Genomic DNA, 17,254 nt, shown 5'->3' on the forward strand with positions numbered 1-17,254 from the left:
TGGAGTTAATGAAAAGTCACCACATGATTACTCAATGATGGTCAGCTATTCTGACACTTTGCTTGGGGGAGGTGGCTGTAAACCGTTATGTCACCCAATGCGGTCCTGTTGGAATGGGCGCGCAAACCTCAATTTTGTCGGTTTCCATGGCAATTGTAGCATTGTCTGCAGATTAAGGCATTATTTCATAATATTAGCACGTGTGTTAGTAGCATTCGTGGGGAACATACACAACACTGGTCATTTCTTGTAAAAATAATTGTTCTGACTGACTTTAAAAGGAGAAGCTTCCCTGTGTTTTGCGTTTAGTAGGGAGTCCCTGGTAGAGGAACAAATCTAGCAAGGTGCCCTTAATCATGTGGCTCACACGTTGCAATTTAGTATCTAGTGATCTAAAGTTATAATGTTCTGCGTAGTCTATGCTCTCTCAGGTGGCAGAAATCAGGCAGGAGCATAGTATGCGCCGGGTTCGAGTGTGAGGCCGTAGACCGTTTCCTGACAAAATCGCAGGTACATTTGTGGTGAGAAATATATTATGTTTGTGGTTCTTATGATTGGTAATCTGATTTTCAAAACCAAACACATGGCATCAAAGTTGTAGCCCTAAAGCACGACTGACTAACGCCACAGTATGAAGGCCAGTAGAGATTTCCTCATTTCAACAAGGAGGGAAGTATATTTAGCTCCTGTGTATCATTTTAGGGTTATGTTAATATGGGCTGTATGACTCTCTTGGGCAACACACAGACCAGCTGTGGAGCCATGCAAGTTGAACCAGGATACCTTATTATACATGGTTACATATGTACGACTCCAGTTACTCACAGGTATGTGCATGACATATGAACAGCACCAAGGCAGGCAGTGACAGATAAGGGACAGACCCACCAGCCATCCTCTTGCATCCAGCTCAGGCCCCCAACTGACATCCATAGAAAACTCACACACAGCACTCGCTCAACAATCTCCTGAGCTGTCCATCATACATTAACCAACATTCTATCAGCATGCATTCCTGGCCAATGATACAGAGCAAGACTAACTCGCATTACATCTCCCTTCCTATAAACAGTCACACACCACAACATCTCCCTTTCATACAGAAGTTGCACACACTACACCCAACCAAGCACCTCAGACACACACAGCATTCCTGCGCCACAACCAACAACCTTCCATCCCAAGCTGCCACCCCCAGAATACAGAGTCTGCCACACTCTGGCACAAACACCCAGAGGGTAACACGCAAGGAACTAACTACACACAAAAGGTGGGTAAGCAGATGGGGGAGAGCTCATGGATTGTCAAACATTGGTTGCAACATAAATCATCAATGCAGAGCCACAGCGAGACACTACTGCCAACATCCAACAAACTAACACTCAGGGAAGGTGGTGTTGCCCATATCAGGAACAACCAACACAGAAGGGGTACGTAATCCACCAACTTCCACCCTCACATTCCAGACAAAAATAATTGCAATCAGCTCCCAAACATCACCCAAGTCCGACAGTCCCACAGAGTATCAACCACCAAGGTGCTCGCCCAGCACTCCAATCATCACTTCATGACCTCTGTGCATTGCAAACGTCACCAAGCATCCCCAAACACCCCACACTGACACAAGCTATCTCTGCGTGCACTAACACTCAACATACACAAGCGGAATAAGTGGAAGGAGGCAACAAAACAACACGTGCAAGCATACATCTCACACAGGTGGTGCATTTCACACCCATCATGACAACTCGGAAGTGAACCTTATTCATTCATCCTCCACCCATGCCCTAGTGTTTCACACTCACGTGCATGCACACATAACCACAAGCATACATAACACACCAACACACTAACGCACACTCGTCATCACAAACATATAACAAATTAACAGATGAGCCCCTGGTGGCACCAAAAACTAACTATAGATAATGAATAATACTAACTAAATGGTAAGCAGAAAGTAAGAACCATTGGCCAACATTTGTACACCTAGTTATCTTCAAGATGCATCAACTTAAATCCACTTTAAAATGCGTTCTTACAGTGCGCAATTTACTCTTTTGCCTTTTTGTGGTCTGTATACAGTAACTGCTTAGCTTTTAATGTCACTTTGGAGGACAGTAACAAAAATATAGGGTGCATGGTATACTCGCGGTCCTCCAGGTAAAAAACGGGTATATATAACAAATAGACTTGGAGACAGAGGATGGTGAGAAATTATTCAATCATATTTACAAAAAATATCAATTTTCATATATCACAGCTATTTAGTGGTATTAAACCAACATAGGTTTAAAAAATCAAATTGTACAAATATACATACTGACTGATGTTGTCTCGAGAGGATAGCTCAGTAGCAACGTGCTTGCCTTGGAAACAAGACGACACGGAGCAACACGGGTTTGATTCCCGGGTCTGCGCTTAGAAACCTCTGGGTATTAAGAACGTTCTAAATAACCTATCATATCATGTTCCACTCGATATGCTCCATCAAACATGCTCACTTGTACACACATATCGTACATATACATGTTTGATCAGTATTGTAACCTACGTGACCATGTAGCAAATGTTCACAAAAAGTTATTTTTAATACCCCCTATGTATACTGATGTGTCTAACTATTCTGAAACAGATGTTGTCGACACGTGTTTCAGTTGAAAATGGCGGGCCTAGAACTCGAGCCCTCAATTATTTCCATCCTTCTTCAGGATGGAAGTTCATGGTTCGTTGTGCCTCACTGCTTGGAAACATTATCTCCAAAACGATTCTTGGAGGAGGTTCAAGACTATGGACGAATCCTCAATGCTCATGTTACCCCGATTCCCTTCTTGGCAGAGCTCTCTTCTACTGTGTACTTTGATATGGCAATGTTCGTTCCCCCTTGTTTCCATAGTGATTATGCCCGGGGCACACTGATATCCTCATTCATAGACGGGGGAGGGTTCCCAGAGTCATTGGAAAATCATGTGTAGAAATTATTTCACGATATCCAAAAAACAGAGGGATTCCTATCTCTGTTATGCTATCTTTTAACTGTGTGGTTCTCTCTGTATAGCGTCCCTTCTCGTCAACAAGATGAGGAAGATGTTTCCTACTCCATATATACAGAAGTGAGTCACAACAAGCCATCAACTTCCATCCTGAAGAAGGTTGGAGAAATTTGAGGGCCTGAGTTTTAGGCCTGCCAATTCCGACTCAAACACGTGTTGAGAAAAACATCTTTAGATGGACACATCAGTATACGTGGGGGGTGCAAAAAAATCTTTTTGTGAAAATGTTATAAGACCGATCAAAAATGTATATGTATGATATATTTGTGTACGAGTGCATATGTTTGATGGAGCAGATCGAGTGGAACACAGTCAGTATGTATATTAGTACAATTTGATTTTTTTAAACCTGTCTTGGTTTAATACCACTAAATAACTGATCTATGAAAATAATTGATATTTTTTGTAAAAATGATTGAATAGTTTCTCACCATCCTCTGTCTCCCGGTCCACTTTGGAGGACAGACCAGAGCGTTGCCCTACATCCGCTGTTGCCATTCTATCCCTTGAGGCAGACAAGAAGAAACATCTTTACCCTAACAACTAGGTGCATGCCTAAGCTGTGGGGGTGCACCCTGGGGACCTTGATATGCTAACCAACAGTTGTAATTATTCACTTTACACATTTACTCTAAATTCAACTGATTCAATCTGTCCTAAATACCAGAGCATGCCTAGCACCAACAACTAGGTAGCGGATGACAAACGAGTGATATGGGGAAAGTGAGCCATGACACTTGGACACAAACTGAAAAGACAACGGGCCAAAACTGAAGAGAAAATCTTGAACCGCTCATCACTTTACATTAACATCCCACATAACTTAAGAATTCTGAATCTGTTAAACACTATTCCTCCTAATAAAGCTATGCTCATTGCTCATAACCACGTAGTTGCATGTCCTAAGATAACATTTTCTTATTTTTGATGTCCGACATGAGCGTTTCCTAACCCATTACGCTAAATATATCTTCAACCACGTTGATGTAGAGCTGCGGCTTAAAAGCACAATGAAAGCACCTGTTGCACATTGTTCCAACATGATCTGATGTCATTTGAAATCCCTTATTATTTACTTTAAAATGTATTGTACCCCTTTGAAAATTCCTTAAAGCCCCCTTGGTATATGAATTATCCTTTTCCCAAGCTGCAAATACTACTTCACTTCCTATGTGTCAGTGTGATCAGTACTAATGCATGCTGAGAAAAGAAAAACTGCAAAACAAACATGTAGGTCAATAGCAGCACTGATATGATTGCAGGAAAATAACTCTTTCTAAACAAAAGAAAAAAAAACTTCTCAAAGAAAAAAACATATCCCAAGACATCCTACGTTGGTTTTCTCTTAGCTAGGAAACCCTTAAGCCATTTGTTGCTTCATTACTTGTGACCGGAGACACTTCGTTGGTAATTCCCTTATCTATCTTCATTGCCATAAACATAAAAACTGATGTGCCTTTATTTTTTTTAAGCTCCTCATTATATTCTACTTCTGGAGTTCCGTAGGTGATGCAGCGCCCAAACGCTGGTCGTGTTGCACAAAACACTTCAATGTTAATTAGAGTCCCATCAATGACGTTGATATTCAATTCTCTCTTTTTTTTCCTTTTTAAAACGTCCTTTGTGACGTCATTTGTAGGCACGTTTCTGGTGCCTTTCTTCAAAAGCACTCGGACCTGCTGGGGCGCTGGTGTTACCATGTAGATGGCCATGTGGTGTCATTGAAAATGTAGGCGGCGCTGCTCTGAGAGCTGACGTACCCATTTCAGAGCCGGTGTCGGAGTGAAAAGAACTTCCGGGCCTCTCCGATACACTGGCCGGCCCATTTCTCTAAATGTACTTCAGCCTTTGTCCACTTGCTATGAGGCACTGCATGACACCCACATCTCAAATTAGGCACGTAACCAACTTTCTACGGGCTGCTCTCATTCTCGCTGTGGGGCTGTGCATCGGCGCCACCAGGGGCTGACTCCCCAAAACATCTATGCAGTAAGTTGAAGCGCACAGCGCTATATACTAATCAGAGATAAATTGGGCCTCTTCCAGTGGCTGCATATACAGAGCCGCAATGTGTCCATTCTAAAGTCCACAAGCAGATGCCTCCTTCCGGGTGCCTATATTCTTCTCGCTCCTCGTGTGAGGCAACAGGGCCCAGAATTTCAATCATGTATGTCTAGGTGAAAGGTGTTTTTTTTGGGGCTGCTACCCAAAGGGCCCACAGGCACAGTCTATTATGTACGCATGCTGGGAGAGGATGACTTTATACACCATATGGGGGAACAGTGGGTCTGGCTGTAGCTGCCCCCCCTCCCCTCCCACAGCTCTCCTTCAATCTGGAGTTGTCTCCTGCAGCAGGCAGTCTCTTCCTGGTTTGGGTTCCTTTCAATCCCATCCTCATCGCCAATAGGGTGTAGGGCTCTCTTGGACAACACACAGACCTGCTGTGGAGCCATGTAAGTTGAGCCAGTCTACTTTATCGTACATAGTTACATATGTACAGCGCCAGTTACTCGCAGGTATGTAAATGACAGGTAGACCGGACCAAGGCAGGCAGTGACGGATAAGGGACCGACACACCGGCCATCCTCTTAGATCCAGCTCAGGCCCCCAACTGATATCCATGGAACACTCGCACACAACATATAGACCAATATTCTATCAGCATGAATTCCTGGCCAGTGAGGCAGAACAAGACTAACAACTCACATTACAACAAAATTGCAGGTACATTTGTGGTCAGAAATATATTTGTGGTTCTTATGATAGTTGATTCGATTTCGAAAACCAAAAACCTGGCCAATCTTGTCTATGTAGGCATCAAAGTTGTAGCCCTAAGTAGGACTGACTAAGGCCACAGTATGAAGGTTAGGAGAGTTTTCCTTATTTCAACACGGTTGGAAGTACATTTAGCTCCTTTCTGTATCATTTTAGGATTACTAACTAACTAATATATGGCAACTTTCAATAGTTTTCACCTTTTCGGACAGATTGTCTGCCAAGTACGTCAACAAACAAATCATCATAAAACAAAAAAAGATTTGGCAAAACTCTTGTGGTGCATCTGACCTTGCCCTTCTCCAGGAAGTCTGTGCTACACGCAGACGACTGATTGCCACGGCCAACTACTACCAAAACACCATAGCCAAGGCCAATAATGAAAGCAGAGCCTTCTTCAAAACTATCAAGCACTGCATTAACCCTCTGCACCACTGTAGGAGCCACATTCAATGATGCTCACTCACACCAGATGGACGTTGTTAACAATTATTTATTTTGGTATCCATCTTTAAATTTCCTTATGTAATAATGGTAACCTCTGAGTGCGTAGACACATGCTTCTAGAGGAGCTGCATGTGAAGCTTCTGTCTATACTGCTCTCTTTGCACTTTCCCCCTTTGTTTGCACACTGCGCCTCCTGGAGTGCTAAGAGGGAGAATTAGCGCATCACTACATTTTCCGCTTTAGTTAACAAACAATGAATTAGTCCATAGCATAGTCTTTATATCTACCCAGTGGTCTTCTCGCCCTAGTGGTTCTTATTTGTCTCTTCACCTCCTCTTGTCGTCTCTGTTGTTTTGACGTTCCCTTTCTCCTTGCTACACCGCCTCTGTATTGTCTTCCATTGTTTGTATAAATGACTGTTCTACTCCTGGTCTCAAATACTCTCTGATGGTTCTCTTGGCTCTTGGTTCCTGCTCTTTACAGGCCTTCTCTGTTATTTCTTCGGTCCTTTTTCTGATCTGGATGTAATATTCATATGTCTTTTGTGCTTGGATAGGAGCATTGTACTTGGACATTGTCCATTTGTCTTTGTGTGGCATTCTGATCTTTACCCAATCTCCTCACCTACTGTCTTGTCTCAACTGCTTTCCTCGCATCATGCACTTCTTCTGAGTTTCTTTCACTCTACCTTCTGCTTCTTAGTTTCTTCTCTATTGGCCTTTAATATTCTTAATCTATTGTGGAGATAGTCACACGTTTGCTAGCCTCTTCCTCATCATGTAAAATAGGGAAACACCTGACATACTATTCAGAGTCATCCTATGTGCTGCAATATTTTTACTTCCATCTTCTTGACAATCCTGTCCACCTCTTTAGACTGCCAGTATTATTCCTTTCACGTAACAGTTCATTCTTTCAACCTGTCCATTTCCCTGGGGGTGGTACAACATAGATTTCTTATGTCTCACCTTGTTCTTACACTGGTACTTTGTCATCTCTCCGGAGATGATCTGATCTCCAATGTCTGTGACTATAGTCTATGGGTATCCTTCTCTCCTGAACACCTCTTTCAAACAGGTTATAGCTGATTTTGTTATCTGCTCCATGAAATTAACCTCTGACCATTTGGACGTGTAGTTCACTATAACTCTGGCATACTTATGCTCTGCTGGGAGGTGTTCCATTGGTGTTATGAAATCCACACCTAGTTAATCCCATACCTCTTTGGGCCGTTCTGCTGTTCCCAACGGCGCTACTCTTATCACCATTTGCTTGTCTCCTTCCTTTCAAAGGATGAAGTTAATCAGAGTTATCCTAGTTTCTGTGTCCATTTGAGGCCACCAATATTGTTCTCTTACACTTCTTTTGGTGAGTGTCATACCTGTGTGTCCTTCATGACCCAGCCATAATCTCTTGCTCCTGAGACCTGTGCGAGGTATCAATAGTGTTTCCTCTCATTAGTATTCTTTTGTGCTCATGTAGTTCTGTCTGTATTTTCCAGTAGCTATGCGTTTCTGGCACTAGCATTCTTTCTCGTGGCCATTCTTTTCTGTTGTACTCCAATGTTTTTATATTTTAGTCGTTTCCTAATTCTCTGCTTCATTTGTCTGATATTATGGTTTGGTCAGCTTGTTCAGCATTATGAGTGATGGACACAACTATGTATTCTTCTTTTACATACTGTGGCATACCAAATGGAGGAGTTGGACGACTTGATGATATGTTCAACAATTCTTTATTTAACTAAAAAGGAAAATGCCTCACAAATCCTATTTCCAGGAGGGAATTTCCCTACCTTTTTAAAGTAAAACTAAAGGTGCCTATCAAAATAAAAGTCCATGGTCTAAATCCTACCTCCCAAATGGCCCTACCACTCTTAAGAAAAAGAGAGGTGGAGACCAGGACATAGTCTTTGGGTTAGACCTCTGTTTGGCCCAACACAGCAAAGTCTTCAAAGGATCACATTAAATAGTTCAAACAAATCCAGTCTTGCCTTAGGCCTTGGTTGACAAAATAGAAGGTTCCTTAATCCATTTGCCTCTTTGCTAAGTTTTGTGGGAGCAAGTCTCCGTCTCTCGGACTTCCAAAGGTCTTTTGGCTCTCTGGGAGAATTGCACCTGATTTGGTATTAGTGTTGATAGGGTATTTGCCACTTGGGTTCCTCAGGTTCCAAAAACCCTGCCAGTTTCCCTGGCTTGGTTGCAAAGTATTCTTCTTCAGTTTGCTTTGTATTACACAGGGTTGTTGCCCCGTTTGGTATCTTTGTATAAACTAGTTGGTTTCCCCAACTAGACTGTACAGAGGTAATATTCAAGTCAACTTGATTCCTACAGAGCACCTATCCCGTTTGACTTGTCAGGTTTTCGCAACCTTGCAGACCTTTCCAACTTCGATAAAGGAAATCACATTTTTATTTGTGCAGTTCCCATTTCTGTCTTTTTAGCTGGAATTCATTCCTCCTCAGTCTTTCCAGTATCTTTTCTAGAGCAGCAGCATGTTCTTATGTTGTGATAGGTCAGAAATGTGAGACAGACAAGTAGATGGAGTTTTCTCATAAGTAGCTAAAGGTAAACACTCTATTATCAAAAGGAATCTACCCCTCACACTTATACACACAACAAAATCATACAGGTATTATGTGGCCGTTAACTCAACAAAATAACAGTTATGTTCAAGCATAAACTTTGCAACCATGTATCCTTGTAACCAGGGTAGGATCCCGTTCCCCAGGATTAATTCAGAATTTTCCAAACTAAAGTTCTTTTCAATAGCCAAGTTCTGCTCCAAATACAACACAAAGTTCAAATCAATAAAGTTATTGTCAATAGCCAAGTGCTTCACTTTGCACTTGGTTTGTCTTATTGATAAACAGGAATGATCACTCTTTAAAATGATTGTTAAAGCTTCCACAAGCTCTTGCTCGCTAAACCAAAAAGACTTAGTCTTCACGCTTCAGTCGGTATTCAATATAACTTCTCTTCTTTGAAAAAACAATCACTTTCACATTTCTTTTTCATAAACAAAGTTTTGTCAGGATGGTTTTAGCACAGTTCATCATAGCACATTCTTTCTGTGATATTTTAATCGTCTTCGTGGTCCACTAACCTGCCAGGACTAAACACTAATATTCCCTTTCCTGGTATGTTCTCCTGCAAGGATAAAGCTCCTAACACTACTACAAATACTCTGTTGTGAGGTTTGCTTCAAACTTTAGAAAAGTCTTTTTGTTCCAACAACATTGGGATTCACAACTTCTTCCATAAGGGTACAATGTACATTGACACTGTTTGTTCCACTGATTTGTTTGCCACGTGCAATGCAGGTTGTATTCCTCTCCCCTTTTGATGATTTCTACAAGCAGGGCTTCTCCCCTGCCACCTTTTGGTTTCCTTCTACAACACCAGTTAGTTGTTGATGATGTTTCTTTTCCAAGTGACCCTTATTTGGAAAGTTGTATCCCCTTTTATTTATAATTGCCTTTCTTTGGTTTAGGCAATGCTGGGTATCATCTCTTTTAAATAATCTCCTTTTGTGTAAATTACATTCAGTTTGTTCAAATATTGTTCCCTCTTTACTTTGTCAATGGTGGTTATGTTTCTCCACCCGGTCTCTCTCAATATAAGCGTTATGCCAACAATGCTTTAATTCATTAGTTTGGTATTCCAATAGGTTGCTTTCAGTCACCGATCTGTTATGGAGCGCCCTGGGGTTACCTAACGAAGGCCAACTCGCTAGTCTTTCCCTGCACTTCAGTTCGACCCGCAGCTGCTTTGACTTCTTCTCTCATCAGGACTTGGGCGTCTGACAGCCCCGGTCACACTCGCATTGCTCACGCCTTCTGCATAGGGAGTCTGCTTTGCTCCTTGCATACTCCGGTGAACACCAACCACCGGAGCAGGTCACAGAATCAGGAGAGCTCCTCTCTCCCACGGGACAGCCAGTCTCAGCCCTGCTGAGCAATATCTACATTTTGGATTCCCAACTCTCAGCACCACATCCTGCTGAAAGAAAAACGGTGGCTCTGTCGTCTTCTATGACTTGGCACCATGTCCCACTGGAAACATAGCGGCGACTCCGGCGTCATCTTCCATCTGCTTCTGCTGCCTCCCCTGCTACTGTCTCATGGCCTGCACCTGAAGGGGCTTTGAATATATAAAAGCCCTGCTCAGATGTGGGTCATTAGAACCACTAGACTACAAACTACAGTACTGCACCTCTGAGCCCCTCTTCCACGTCACAGTACCTATAGCTTTATGGGACTTTAAGTCCCTAATGTTTTGATTCATTTTAACCTTATCTAATTCACTCTGTTTTAATGATTCATAGAATGTACCTTTAGGGGAGGTTTTCAAAGTTAAGAATGGTTGGTTCTTGGTTTTATAATTCCAACATAAGGCGGAATTATAACTACCAGAAGTAGTGGTATTGATTCTCTGATCCTTACATGTATAATTCCCAGGTTGATCATAAGGGTTTATACCACTGACAATTTGGGTAATTCTGGGAAGGGAAGTCTTACTATGGCAACAGGCCATTAGGTATTCCGGTATTATGGAAACCTCACCTCCTGAAGAAGATGAATACTGCGTCTCTCCCAACTGAGTCATCATATTCCCTTGGTGGCCTTCTCCTCCCAGGTGATCCCAGCTAATACCACCCGAGGGTTAGGATCAGGTAGCTACTGCCTTCCCCTGGCCACCTGGAGGAGTCTTTAGGCTGGTATTCTGTGAGGACTCCATAGGATTCATCACATACCATAGATCAATATGTCATCCTGAAAAAACTTAACTTTCTCTCTGCCCTGCAACCTTTCAGTCATGATCCTCTGGAGGACTGATGCCACTGAACACACTCCAAATGACTTATGTTTGTAATGGTATGTGCCATGTGGAGTCATGAACACTGTCAAATGTCTTGACTTTGGGTTTAGTTTGACATGATGATAAGCGCTGGTTATATCTCATTTTGAAAATATGGCAGATTCTTGCAAGAACTGCATCATCTCAGGTATGGTTGACAAAGCAAAATTATCGCTTACCACTTCTTGATTAAGCCTTCTTAGGTCTATGAATATTCTGAGATTGTCATACCCGTTCCTTCTAGTTATTACCACAGCACTAAGCTATTTCGTGGCTTCTACTGTCTCAATGATGTTTTCTTCCAGCAGTTTTTTTCAACATCTCTTGCAGTTCTTCTTTTGTCGTAACTGGAACTGGTCTCACTTTTTCCTTGACTGGAGTGCATTCTTCTCTTAATTTAATCTTGGGCATGTACCCTTTCAGTGTCCCTATCATGTCCTCAAATATTTCTGCATACCTTTCTATAATGTTTTGCTCATCCACGTTTGTCACCACCATTACTTATTCTTTGACGTTCAGATCTCGCTTGATGTCTAATTAGACTTGGTGCAGCCATCCCAGGAGGGCATTTCCTACATCCGTGAGGTATACCCTTCCTTTGGTTTTCCTATCTTTGAACTGGATGTTTGGCTTGAAGTATCCTATTATCTTTATTTCCGGTAAACCTGTTGCTACTAACTCTGCTAAAACTGGAGACGTTGAAGAAAAAAATCAAAGATCTTTTTTGCATTCATCGACATGCGTCAAGCATTTGACTCAGATAATCGAGTGAAATAGTGGAAAAAGCTATATAAGTGGAACTGCCCAGTTTCACTATTACATCCAGTGATTGCACTACATTCGAATACCACTGTAGGTGTGCGGATGAACTCCCAAGGTGAGCTAACAAATAAAATACCGAGTAAAAATGGAGTCAAACAAGGTTGCCCCCTTGCGGCGTTACTATTTAAATTATACATCGCAGACATTCCATCAGCATTTAGAGACGTCAACTGCTTCTCACCAAAGGTGAATGGGCAAAAGATTAAAGGATAGTTCCGGGACTTTTTTTTTATTGTCCCTACGGGTCGGCCATGTGTTTGTAAGCATAAATCGGTAGATCGTAGGAAACTTTCCTATGGACCTTACCCGACTTTTCGCCCATTATCGCACTCGAAATCAGCCTCCATTTTGTGATAATCCTATCATTCCGCCGCATCGACCTGGCTCACCTGCCTTTGCGGCACTAAATCAAATCCCCCGCCCCTGAAACAGACTTTATCAAAACATTCATATTCCCCGCCTCTATCCGTGACGTGACTGTGCTGCGTAGGCAAACGCGCCCAGGCGTCTTCTACGCGACTCCACACAGACCCCGGAAATCAACACAGATCAGCTCACAATACAGCGCACCACAATTCGGAATATGAAACTGTACTTTGAAATCAAACCGCAAGATTGTAAATGTGGTAAAGTACATTTATTTGACATCAAATGTTTAGAGAATATTCAGCGATTTGCATTTTTATTTGCTCATGTTCCAAAAAGTTCGTATTGAGGAACGCGATGGTCCTTTGCTGTACACAGGGTCTTAGAGCATCTCACAATACAGCACCACAATTCGGAATGTGAAACCGTGGTTTAAAAGCAAACGGCAAGATTGTACATTTGGCAAAGTACGTTTATTGGACATCAAATGTTTAGAGAATATTCAGCGATTTGCATTTTTATTTGCTCATGTTCCAAAAAGTTCGTATTGAGGAACGCGATGGTCCTTTGCTGTACACAGGGTCTTAGAGCATCTCACAATACAGCACCACAATTCGGAATGTGAAACCGTGGTTTAAAAGCAAACGGCAAGATTGTACATTTGGCAAAGTACGTTTATTGGACATCAAATGTTTAGAGAATATTCAGCGATTTGCATTTTTATTTGCTCATGTTCCAAAAAGTTCGTATTGAGGAACGCGATGGTCCTTTGCTGTACACAGGGTCTTAGAGCATCTCACAATACAGCACCACAATTCGGAATGTGAAACCGTGGTTTAAAAGCAAACGGCAAGATTGTACATTTGGCAAAGTACGTTTATTGGACATCAAATGTTTAGAGAATATTCAGCGATTTGCATTTTTATTTGCTCATGTTCCAAAAAGTTCGTATTGAGGAACGCGATGGTCCTTTGCTGTACACAGGGTCTTAGAGCATCTCACAATACAGCACCACAATTCGGAATGTGAAACCGTGGTTTAAAAGCAAACGGCAAGATTGTACATTTGGCAAAGTACGTTTATTGGACATCAAATGTTTAGAGAATATTCAGCGATTTGCATTTTTATTTGCTCATGTTCCAAAAAGTTCGTATTGAGGAACGCGATGGTCCTTTGCTGTACACAGGGTCTTAGAGCATCTCACAATACAGCACCACAATTCGGAATGTGAAACCGTGGTTTAAAAGCAAACGGCAAGATTGTACATTTGGCAAAGTACGTTTATTGGACATCAAATGTTTAGAGAATATTCAGCGATTTGCATTTGTCTTTGCTCTCGATCCAAATTAGTTCGTCTTGAGGGAAGCGATGTTCGTGTGCAGTACACAGGGTGTTGGTTTACGATAAAAATAAGCTCTTCTGTCGCACTGATAATCGCATGGCTGTTCCAACAACGAGGCACTAGGCCACCACAACGGTAGGTATGTTGCATCTAACCGTTAGTACCGCGTAAGGGCATACTTGTACTTGGCGATCGTCCCATAAAATGGTCAGGGTGGTAACGTTGTTCACGCGGAGAAGCAACTGGCGGCTGTAGAAGCCGTCCGCCGGTGTCTGGTACTCGTGACACAGACAGTAGTGAATGATGTACCTAAAAACATAAAAAATGAAATTAGTCTCACCATCAGATCCTTATTAAAATTATTCATTTCATAGCGAGGACAGCGCTACTGGGTGTACACAAGTGTTTAAAGGCGTGGCGAGGCATGGAGGGGGGGGAGTGGAGTACAAGGTAAGTAGCATAAAATAATAAATAAATAGGGCCAGCTGGTGGCAAGTGCAAGGTAAGTGCAGAACAAGTGCTGGGAAGGGGGGGCTGTAGGATACTGAGACAGTCCCCCAGTGCAGGGGTTGACAGGGAGGCAGTGCAGGTGGAGAGTGGAAGGGCCCAGGACCGAGGTCACAGACAGTGGACCAGTTGTAGCAGGGGAGAGGGAGAGAGAAAGCAGAAGCAAAGAGGAAGGTTTTGAGGTGCTTCAGTAAAAGAAGATGGTTCTCCTCCAGATAGTGCGCGGTAGAAAACACTATGCCACATAGAACGAACAAGTACAACTGAACCCGTCTTTAAAGCCACTGTATAGTAATGAAATTGCGGTATAAACTCATCAAAAGTTACTTACATTATATTTGCATTTTCCATTGTGTCTCTGTGTAGGGCAGACCCGAAACACCACTCCTTCTTTGCCGACGTTACTTCTTCTAATGAACGTGGCTCATCGTTTCGTTTCTGAAATTTTATTCATTATCTTTTCTTAGTCTTTCAGGATGGTCCCGGCCTGTCAAGGTCAAATCACAATAGAACCTTATATTGGGTCGTGGGCCTTTCCGCCACCCGAGCAAAACATCAAAGCAGCTGACCTTCACTTTGAGCGAGCACACATTTCTAGTTAGCTCCAGTTAGTGTAAGGGCATCTTGTCTGCGTGCCTTTTTTTTTATTGTCCCTATGGGTCGGCCATGTGTTTGTAATACGGAAACATTCTATAATTTTTGTAAAAATGATTTATATTACTGTTTGGTTTAATTGCAATGGGCCTGCAACATGAGGAGACTCGAGAGAACAGACAATCGAATTACAATCATTTAAACCGTGATGTGTATTTCTCAATGAGCTCTGCTTTAGGTGGACATGGAACAGAGGCAATGTTGGGTGGCAATGCAGTTGTCCCCTGCATAGGTTCGTTCACCACTCCATGTATGTGCCTATCGAGGACATCTACGATAAGTCTCTCAATAAACTCATATTGCATATCCTCAAACACTGGTTTGATCACCCATTGTTTACTTCTTTTAGTGAAGGCCTTATTGTAGCGAAGCGTCCCTAAAGTTCCGGTCGTCCTACTTTGTTGACGGCCAACATTATGGTTATGTGCCAAGACCGCTAGAAGAGTCCGATTTATCATGCCTTCCATGCCAAAATGCAATCTTTTGGGCCTGTACTTTAGGCACATATTGTGGAACACCTCCAAATCTCCTGTGTGGCAGAATTCCGTGAGTCCCCTCAAATCTCTTGTTATAGTTTTATCAAATACAATCTTTTCAATGGCCTTGTGAGTGGGTGATGAAGGAATCAACCACTTCTTCTTCCGTGCCTCCTCTGTGGACAAATGGCCATGTTCACATTTGTGGAAATGCTCATTTGTCGACCATTGATGTACGTTGCTACAGTGCAACATTTCTGACCGCCATTTTTCCAGTAGAATTTCCAACGACCCTTCACATGTTTTTGAGCTCCACCAAAGATGGTTGCTGATTGACTTGGACCACTGTGAAATACCTTGCATATCTTTTTTTTTTCCTGCAGCCGACAATTTTTTATTGATTGTTTTTGCAAGATGCCATACGTCAAATTGGTGATTTATATTTTTGTACTGTTCTCTCATTGTCTTGGCAATTGAAACGTGTCTGTCCGTGGCTATCAGGTCGATCACCATTCCCCGCGATTGTAGTTCTTGCAATGATGCTACAAAGCCAACTTTCTCCATGGCCACTGAGGATGTACTTTGTGACACCTGCACGACCACCGAACTCACAATTTTCTTACTTTCCATGTCCTGAAAGTGGTAGGTGCAGTACTTGGCTGAAAATCCTGGACTGTCGCATTGTCCATCACCGGCTAGCCTGAAGCGTTTGCCCGCGAATGTACTTTCCATTGACATTTTTTCCATTCTCCAAGCTTCGCTGATGGCTGGAAATAGATAATCGGTTTGGTATTTGTAGAACTGACTTTTCGCAATGAAATGGATTCCCACAAACTGAAAGAAATACTGTAACTTTTTAAAACTTGAACCACTAAAAAGTGCGGCCGCTGCACAAAGTAGATTGCCTGCTGGCAGTTGCCCCAGCATGGGTTGTGCAGACCATGCGAACGGATGATATTGTGTACAGGTGGCATGTATTTTAAGGTTAGTGCCTCGAATTGCACGAGTCACATTAATCAATGGCTCCCCACATACTTCCCCACCAACCCAATGCCCACATTTCATCATCATAATAATATCCATCAAACAGCTATCGAATACAATGAATTTGGCCTCTTTCCTTATACTGTCACTCTGCATCCCAGCTGGTTCGGCCTGTAACGTTGAGGACATGTCACTCGCATGAAAGGTACAATCTCTGATATCGTCTTCCGCTATGCTGAGTGATATTGATGGTGTTTCATTGTCGTCCACTTCATTCTCTTCCATTGCAACATCTGTTCCTTGTCCGGAGATGGGAGAAAAAAACAATGTCTTCAACTTTCGCGTGCTCTTATTTTTTGCGGGTGTGGATTCTGTGAATTGATCTACGACTGCATCCAAACTACCAGGAGGACATTCACTATCAATGGCTGGTGGTGGTATAGCTCCGTTGTCAATCACTTCATATTCTTCCCATTGGCACGATGCATCTCCAGTCTCAAGTCCCTGCCAAAAGGTTTGACAAGCAACATCTCTCGTTCGCTTCACTGTCTGTGTAGATCTAGTTCTTACACCCACTCGCAACTAGAGGACAGATTAGAAAAGGGATGTTCAGTTTAAACACAACTTACAGTATTGAACTATTGACAGTGAAAGACAACATAATATAGTGAACAGGACACTAACCTTCTTTTGCTTTCTTTTCTTTGAAACTTTCTTTCCTCGAACTTCAACATCTGGACGCTGTTGCTCCGACTCGTGTGTGCATGTCTCCACTTCCTCTCGCGCTGCAACGACTATACTTTCATGATAAGCACATCCATCACTCACTGAGGCTCCATCGACTCGCTGAAACATAGAACTTTCATTAGTATGTATAATAATATTGAAAACACAAAATGTACTTGGGGACCAATACCCATACGTACATCTCAATAGCAAAACACGAATGAACGCATTGTGTAGAACATT

Source organism: Ambystoma mexicanum, chromosome 2q, assembly GCF_040938575.1.
Source record: "Ambystoma mexicanum isolate Mex_15411 chromosome 2q, UKY_AmexF1_1, whole genome shotgun sequence".
In the NCBI taxonomy this organism is placed as follows: Eukaryota; Metazoa; Chordata; class Amphibia; order Caudata; family Ambystomatidae; genus Ambystoma; species Ambystoma mexicanum.